The sequence below is a fragment of the Bison bison genome, unplaced genomic scaffold (assembly GCF_000754665.1).
Source record: "Bison bison bison isolate TAMUID 2011002044 unplaced genomic scaffold, Bison_UMD1.0 scf7180017864473, whole genome shotgun sequence".
Taxonomy (NCBI): Eukaryota; Metazoa; Chordata; class Mammalia; order Artiodactyla; family Bovidae; genus Bison; species Bison bison.
In genome coordinates this window covers 13558845-13567692 of record NW_011495034.1, presented here as the reverse complement: position 1 = coordinate 13567692, position 8848 = coordinate 13558845, and the positions used below count along the sequence as shown (strand labels likewise).

At 39.7% G+C, this 8848-nt stretch overlaps 1 protein-coding gene across 1 annotated transcript in view; it reads left to right on the top strand.

Annotated features, from left to right (window-relative positions):
- RFX6 (regulatory factor X, 6) overlaps positions 1–8848 on the top strand; it is a 122433-nt gene that overhangs the window by 61264 nt on the left and 52321 nt on the right. The gene's annotated exons all lie outside the window — the stretch shown is intronic.

The window sequence follows — 8848 nt, the reverse complement described above, 5'->3', positions numbered from 1 at the left end:
CGTGAGTCTGAGTAAACTCCGGGAGTTGGTGATAGACAGGGAGGCCTGGCATGCTGCGATTCACGGGGTCGCCAAGAGTCGGACACGACTGAGCAACTGAACTGAACTGATGGCTGATTCATGTTGAGGCTTGACAGAAAACAACAAAATTCTGTAAAGTAATTATCCTTCAATAAAAATAAATAAAATTTTTTAAAAACATAGGTCAACTTTTACTAAAGATAAAATTTACCCTGCTTCAAAAAAGTTTTTTTGAAACAGTTTTGATCTAGAAAAAAATAGAGTAACGTAACATGCATCTATGTACTGTCTATCCTGGCATTTTTACCTTTCCAAACTACATATTGAATAAGAAATAAGCATATTTGCAGGGTTTATAGTATGGAGAGTTACAAGGCAAGAAGAACAACCCTAAGGAAAATCTAGGGACATGTCTAGACACTTGAATGTCGTTGAGAAGCACTCTCTCAGTAGAGTCACTTCTGGTTCAGGACTGAGTTATTAGCTCTTGACCTCAATTCAAGCTTAATCACATCTTTGGAATGATAGTGGTAAAAGAGTTAACTGTTATTTACAAAATTGTCTGGTAACTGTCTTTGGCAGTAGCTACAGTGAGTTCTGGCTCAGAGTCAAACAAGAAGCTGAATGACTATTTTACATAGAAAATACCTTTTATTTTCCTTCATAGTTCCTAAAAACTGCAACCAGGAAAATAACATTTCTTTTTCATGCAAGACCTGTCACCAGGCAATGTTAATCCTTCCTTTAAATAACATTGCGTGCTAAAGTCACTTCAGTCGTGTCCAACTCTTTGCAACCCTATGGACTGTAGCCCACCAGGCTCCTCTGTCCACAGGATTCTCCAAGCAAGCATACTGGAGTGGGTTGCTATGCCCTTCTCCTGGGCATCTTTCCAATCCAGGGATTGAACCCTGGTCTATCGCATTGTGGGAGGTCTCCTGCATTGCAGGAGGATTCTTCATGGACTGAGCCCCCAGGGAAGCCCTTAAATAAGTAGTGTGTGCATGCCAAGTTGCTTCAGTTATGTCTGACTCTTTGTGACCCCATGGACTGTAGCCCACTAGGCTCCTCTGTCCATGGGATTCTCCAGGCAAAGATACTGAAGTGGGTTGCCATTTCCTCTTCTGGGGCTCTTCCCAACCCAGGAATGGAACTGATGTCTCATGTCTTCTGCATTGGCAGGTGGGTTCTTTATGACTACCACTACCTGGAGACATTAAATAAATTAAATGGAGATCAAATAACATTTTGTTGTTGTTGTTCAGTCACTTAGTCATGTTCAACTCTTTGCCACATGGACTGCAGCATGCCAGGCTTCCCTGTCCTTCACCATCTCCCTAAGCTTGCTCAAACTCATGTCCATTGAGTCGGTGATGCCATCCAACCATTTCGTCCTCTGGCGTCCCTTTCTCCTGCCTTCATTGTTTCCCAGCAAAAGTGTCTTTTCTAATGAGTTGCATCAGGTGGCCAGAGTTTTGGAGCTTCAGCTTCAGCATCAGTCCTTCCAATGTATATACAGGATTGATTTCGTTTAGGATTGACTGGTTTGATCTCCTTACGGTAATTCTGCAAGGAACTCTCAAGAGCTTTCTCCAGCACCACAGTTCAAAAGCATCCTCAGCCTTCTTTATGGTCCAACTCTCACTTCCATACATGACTATTGGAAAAACCTTAGCTTTGACTACATAAACATTTTCAGCAAAGTGATGTCTGTGCATTTTAATATGCTGTCTAGGTTGGCCATAGCTTTTCTTCCAAGGAGCAAGCGTCTTTTAATTTTATGGCTATAGTCGCCATCTGAGGTGATTTTGGAGCCCAAGAAAATAAAGTCTGTCATGGTTTCCATTGTTTCCCCATCTATTTGCCTTGAAATGCAAATGCCATGATCTTGGTTTTTTGAATATTGAGTTTCAAGCCAGTTTTTTCACTCTTCTCTTTCACTTTCATCAAGAGGCTCTTTAGTTCCTCTTCACTTTCTGCCATAAAGGTGGTGTTATATGCATATCTGACGTTATTGATATTTCTCCCAGCAATATTGATTCCAGCTTGTGCTTCATCCAGCCCAGCATTTCGCATGATGTACTCTGCATATAAGTTAAATAAGCAGGATGACAATATATTGCCTTGACGTACTCCTTTCCTAATTTGGAACCAGCGTGTTGTTCCATGTCCAGTTCTAACTGTTGCTTCTTGACCTGCATACAGGTTTTGCAGGAGGCAGGTAAAGTGGTCTGGTATTCCCATCTCTTTAAGAATTCCCAGTTTGTTGTGTTCCACACAGTAAAAAGCTTTAGCATAGTCAATGAAGCAGAGTAGATGTTTTTTTCTGGAATTCTCTTGCTTTCTCTATAATCCAATGGATGTTGGCAATTTGATAACATTAGTATCTGCCATTTACCTTATTTCCAAGGGCACATTCCCTTTCCCAGTCCTGATCACTGCTCAGATGAAATCTCGTTATAGTTTTCTTGAACCCCCTTACTTGGATTTTTCCCAATTAATTGGCATCTTATATTGATTTGCAATTGTGAAAAAAAAAAGTGGTTCTGCCTACATGTAAAGAGGAGTAATCTACAATGTTCTAACCAACTGTACATATCCTTTTTCTTTTTTTTTCTATTTTTTATTTAAATATTGAAAAAAATTTTTACACTGTTGTGTTGGTGTCTGACTCTTCGCAACCCCATGGACTGCAGCCCACCAGGATCCTCCATCCATGGGATTTTCCAGGCAAGAGTACTGGAGTGGGGTGCCATCGCCTTCTCCAGTTTCTGCCATATAACAATGCAAATCAGCCGTAATTACACATACATCGCCTTCCTCTGTAGCCTCCCTCCCCTCTCCCCCAGCGCATCCCTCTAGGTTATCACAGAGCACCAGACTGGACTTTCCGTGCTGCACAGCAACTTCTCACCAGCTATCCATCTTATTTCTGATAGTGTATATATGTTGATGCTACTTCCTTCATTCATCCCACTCTCTCCCTCCCCTACTGTGTCTACAAGTCCCTTCTCCACATCTCTGTCTCCATCCTTTCCCTGCAAATAGATTCATCAATATCGCTTCTCTAAATTCCATACAGAAGTCAATGGCACCCCACTCCAGTGCTTTGCCTGGAAAATCCCATGGATGGAGGAGCCTGGTGGGCTGCAGTCCATGGGGTCACTGGGAGTCAGACACGACTGAGCAACTTCACTTTCACTTTTCACTTTCATGCATTGGAGAAGGAAATGGCAACCCACTCCAGTGTTCTTGCCTGGAGAATCCCAGGGATGGGGGAGCCTGGTGGCTGCCGTCTATGGGGTCACACAGAGTTGGACACGACTGAAGTGACTTAGCAGCAGCATCAGCAGTGTTAATATACTATAACTGTTTTTCCCTTTCTGACATACCTCACTGTTTAACAGGCTCTAGGTCCATCCACTTCACTAGAGCTGACTCAAATTCATTCTTTTTTATGGCTAACATTCCACTGTCTATATGTACCACATCTTCCTTATCCACTCATCTGTTGATGGACATCTAGGTTGCTTCCATGTCCTGGCTATTGTAAGCAATGCTGCTATGGTCAGTGAGGCACATGTGTCTTTCGATTATGGTTTTCTCAGGGTATATGCCCTCAATGGGACATATTATCTCTTTGTTGTTTTTACTGACTCCCTCAATCCTCTCAACCATTTCTTGACCCTTCTTTTTCTTTCTTTCTCTCCTCCATGTTCTTTGTTTTCTAGTACTTCTTTCTCATCCTACATGCAATAAGGACAAGAAAGAAAGAGAGAGAGGAAGTGATGAAGGAAGGAGGGAAGGAAGGGAAAAAGGAAGGTAGGAAGGAAAGAAGAAAAAAGATTAACCTGGCATAATCAAGACTGAAGGACAAAGGAATTAGACTTGAAGAAATATGTAGACATAATTGATTGAAATCTATAGGACGGTAGCTAAAGAAATAGCTCATATTTTAAGAATAAGCCTGGGAAGTTTTTCCAAACTTTCAGTTTTCTTCATAGCAAATATTGGATTAAATAGTCATTGTTATCTGGTAAGGTATCCTTATAACACTGAACTTGCCTATTTAAATTTTTTTCTTTATTGAGATAAAATCCACCATTTTAACCATTTTGAAGTATATGATTCAGTGTTTTGTTTTGTTTTGTTTTTTAGCATATTCACAATGTTGTGCAACCAACTCTACTAATTCCAGAATGTTTTCATTACCCACAAAGGAAACCCTATATACGTTAAGCAGTCACTTCCCAATACCCCACCTCCAGTCACTCACAATCACTAATCTACTTTCTGTCTTTATGGAATTGTTTATTCTGGACATTTCATATAGATGGACTCATACAATATGTGGCCTTTATATTTGACTTCATTCATTTACCATTAGATTTTCAATTTTCACCCATATTGTAGTATATATAAGTTCTTTGTTATTTTTATAGCTAAGTATGATTCCTTTGAATGAATATGCCACATTTTATTAATCTACTCCATAGTAATAGACACTGGGTGGTATCTGCTTTGACTATTATGCATAATTTTGCTACAAACATTTGTATTTATGTTTTGGTGTTTTCTGTTTTCTGTTCTTTTGGGTAAATATATCAGAATGGAATTATTGGGTCATATAGTAGCTCCATGATATGACATGACATGAGTTTGAGCAAACTCTGGGAGATAACGACAGGAAAACCTGGTGTGCTGCAGTCCACGGGGTCACAAAGAGTTGGGCGTGACTTAGCAACTGAACAACCACGAAGAGTAGCTTCATGTTTAAATATTAGAGGGACTGCCAAACTGTTTTCTTCAATGGCTGCATTTTACATGCTCACCAGCAATGTATGAGACTTTCAGTTTCTCTATATCTTACTTTCCTTTTCCTTTAAAAAATTATAACCATCCTAATGGGAGTAAAGTGCTATCTCATTGTGGTTTTGATTTGCATTTCCCTAAGGATAATGATGTTGAACATCCTTTCATGTGCTTATTGGACATTGGTTTACTTTCTTTGGAGAAATGTCTATTCAAATCTTTGGTCCGTCTATAAATTGGGCTACTATCTTTTCATTGTTGAGTTATAACACTTATTCAGATATTTTGGGTACTAGATCTTTATCAGGTAAGTGATTTTAAATGTTCTGTCATTCCATGTGTTTTCACTTTCTTGATAGTGTGTTCCTTGATGTACACATTTTAGTGCAGTTCATCTTTTTCTGTTTGTTGCTGTGCTTTTGGTATTCTATTTAATAAATATATGCTTACTCTAAGGTCATGAAGATTTACGCTTAGATTTCCTTTTAAGAGTTGTACAGTTTTAGCTCTTATATTTAGGTCTCTGATTCATTTTGAGTTAATTTTTGTATATATTAAAAGTGTGAAGAAGAGCATCAAATTCAAAGCCCAGAAAGAGTCTGGGCAAGGAGCAAAATGTTTCTCAGAATCATTCTGCAATGAAAGAGAAAATTTCTTTTTCTTTTTTGCCTATGGTGCTAAAAAAAGATCTAAAGTTTCAGGAAAAAAAACTATTAGATACCTTTTATTGTGCTTAACTGTTCCAGTCACTGTCATAATAAAGAACACACCTAGGTTCTTTTTCATGATATTTTATTTAATTCTTACATCTGTGCTATAGTGTGGTATCTTATGTTGGCAGAACATGAGTCAAGCAGTCATCTACAAATGTGATTTTTAAGACACAGTTTTGAGAAGAAACAAGGGATGGGGCAGGACAGAGAAGAGGAAGAAGCCAAATAAGAACATGTTTCCACAACCTAGATGTCCATCAACAGATGAATGGATAAGGAAGTTGTGGTACATATACACAATGGAATATTACTCAACTATAAAAAGGAATGCATTTGAGTTAGTTCTAATGAGGTGGAGGAACCTAGAGCCTATTATACAAAGTGAAGTTAAGTCAGAAAAAGACAAATATCATGTATTAACACATGTATATGGAATCTAGATAGTACTGGCGATCCTACTTGCAGGGCAGGAAAGAAGACATGGACATTTTGGACACAGTTGGGGGAAGGAGAGGGTGGGATGATATGAGAGAATAGCATTGAAACATATACATCACCATATGCAAAAGAGAAGACAGTGGGAGTTCGATGGATGATGCAGGGAACCCAAAGCCAGTGCTCTCTGACAACTTAGAGGGGTGGGATGGGGAGGAAAGTGGGAGGCTTTCAAGAGGGAGGGGGCATATGGATACCTAATGCGGATTCATGTTGAAGTATGGCAAAAACCATCATAATATTGTAAACTGATTATCCTTTAATTTAAAAAGCTAATAAAAAAAAAGGAAAAAAAAAAAAAAAAACAGGCTTCCAGAAATAGTCCAGCAGATGATGCTTCAGCCTGATCCCACAGAGGAACTTTGGATTATAAACTGCAGCTCGTATTTATCCACCATGAGGTCAATGAGCTAGGCTTTTATTTTCCTTAATCATCAGTCATTGGCTAAGGGCTATCCAGGGGATGTATAAACACTGAGGTACTGGGGCTCTGCCTATGGGCAAAGGTGGTCTGGTAGCCAAGGGCAGTTCCTCCAAAGAAGAGTCTCAGGTGCCTTCAGGTGGTGGGTGGTAGAGCTGGTTACTGGAAACAAAAGGAAGTTGAAGCTGGAGAAAGGGTGGTTCAAAAATGTAAGGGGGACCCAAGAGGATCTGAGAAAGCACCCATGGGTCTGCTACAGATAGTTACTATTTCTTCCAGTTTAGAGAGAAAGGAACAGAAAGGTTAAGTGCCCAGAGTCACTAGGAGAATGAGTACCAGTGTATCTGACTCCAAATTCCTTTCCCCTTTAATGTGGTACCTCCAGTTATGAAGATACTCTCATTTGGGAACTTCCAAGAATCTTCTTTCTCGTATATCGCTGGGCTGTTTTATTCAAACAGTAAACTTTTTCAGGTATTCTTTGAGATCTGTAATGCATACAGAATTCTGTATGTGTGTGTATGTGAGTGTATGCATGTGCTTTTATCTTCTGGGAAGAGAATCTATGGCTTATGCAAGTTTCTTAAAGGAATATAAAAAACAAAATGTTTAGAAGCATTATTTTAAAAGATCATTTTCTATATTTATCTATTTTCCTGCCTAGGATTTTTTTTTTTTACTTGCTTATCAGTCTTATGTCTCTAAATCATTGTTCTTAGGAGCTCAAATTATGATAATCACAAATGGCAATTTAGGATGATAAAACTTTTTATTTCCCTTCTCAGAGCACCACTCTTATTGCATCTGAGAGGGATTGTTATGAACTCTTTTTTAAACATTTGATATAATTCAGCATTCAAGTCCTCTTGTCTTAGGCTTTTATTGTTGGAAATGTTTTTATTACTGATTCAATTTCTTTACTTATGATAAGTCTTTCAGGTTTTTATTTCTGACCAGTAGCACACAGAACTTACATATTATTTTGTTAGGGGGAAAGAGTTTACTTAAAAATAAAGCAAAAAATTCACTTGGGGCCTTAAATGGTTTGTGTTTCGCTGATCAATTCAACTGGATAATTGCCAGATATTCACTTAGTGTCCGTATGACATACACACACACATACAACCTGGCCATCAAGTGATATTTTTAAAAAGCTATTTTTAAATCCTAGTAATTTTCCTTGAATGTTTTTCTTCTGATTATGTGATACAAGTGGACAGAGTCTTTCTGTGTATACTTAACCACTAGGACTTCCTTTATAGAGTGAGTCTGAGGGTGTTTCTGTAAAGAAGGGACATTCTAAACTTTAGCATTGTAGGGCTGAGCCCCATGGACTGAGAAAACTCTGAGGCTTTGCAGAGAGGGGGTACTGGGTAGAGGAGACTGATACTGAAGGTTGTAGGGAGTGATGGTGGTATAGACTTAAAGCTTTGGGTGCCTGGATAGATGGATTGCCCCAACCTAGATCCAGGCTCTGGAGGTACCAGAAGAAAATCTCTGACAGAGAAGTGGTGACTTTCCCATAAGTTATGCTGAAAAATGGGTAAGGGTCAAATACACTCATAATCTTAGCCACTTTGACAAAGTAATACTCTTAGATTGTTTTACTCCTACCTATAATCCACCCTTCAGCCACCCACCACTTTGGGTCCCATTTTGCTTTTTCCATGTTATATTTGGATATAATATAGTTTAATATTGTTAAATTTCAGGAGTGATCTATCTTACTAATGTTCTAAATGAGGATGGCAGGCTGCAGGTTGTGGTGAAAAAGTGTGAATGAAAGCAAGATATTTGCTCTCTCTGGAGAGCACCAAACATATAGATAGTAAGCACAGGGCAATATCTGTCAAAAGAACAGAAGATGGAAGGAAGGAAGGATTCTGTGTCAATGGGGCAACACATAGCCCAAGTCTACTGATTTCTTCTTAAAGAGAGAACAAGATATTTTCCCCCATACACGACTATCTCGGCATTTTAGATTGGAAATGAAATGTGGCAATCTCATTTTTTTCATTTCCGCAATGGTCCATTGCACTACCACCAGGTACGAGGGGTGAGGAATCGTCAGGGACGCGTTTAAATGACAAAATATGTAGAGACTGGATGCATCTTTTCCTCTAAGCTCAGAGCCAGATCCCCAGAGGGCAGAGAGGCAGGCATTCTGCGCTGGGGAGCAAGGCAGTCTCGCCACTTGTGGGCCGAGATGGCGTCTGTCCCGGTCACTGAGAAGACCCCTCACCACCCCCCGCCCCCCACAGCCCAGGATTACTCTGGGAATAAATCAACCCAGGCCATGTTATGCAAAGACTGAGCGGTGCTCTGAGGTCCCCGTCTTCCGGCCTGGGCGTGCAGATTCAGGGCTGTCCCCTGAAGCATCCTTGAT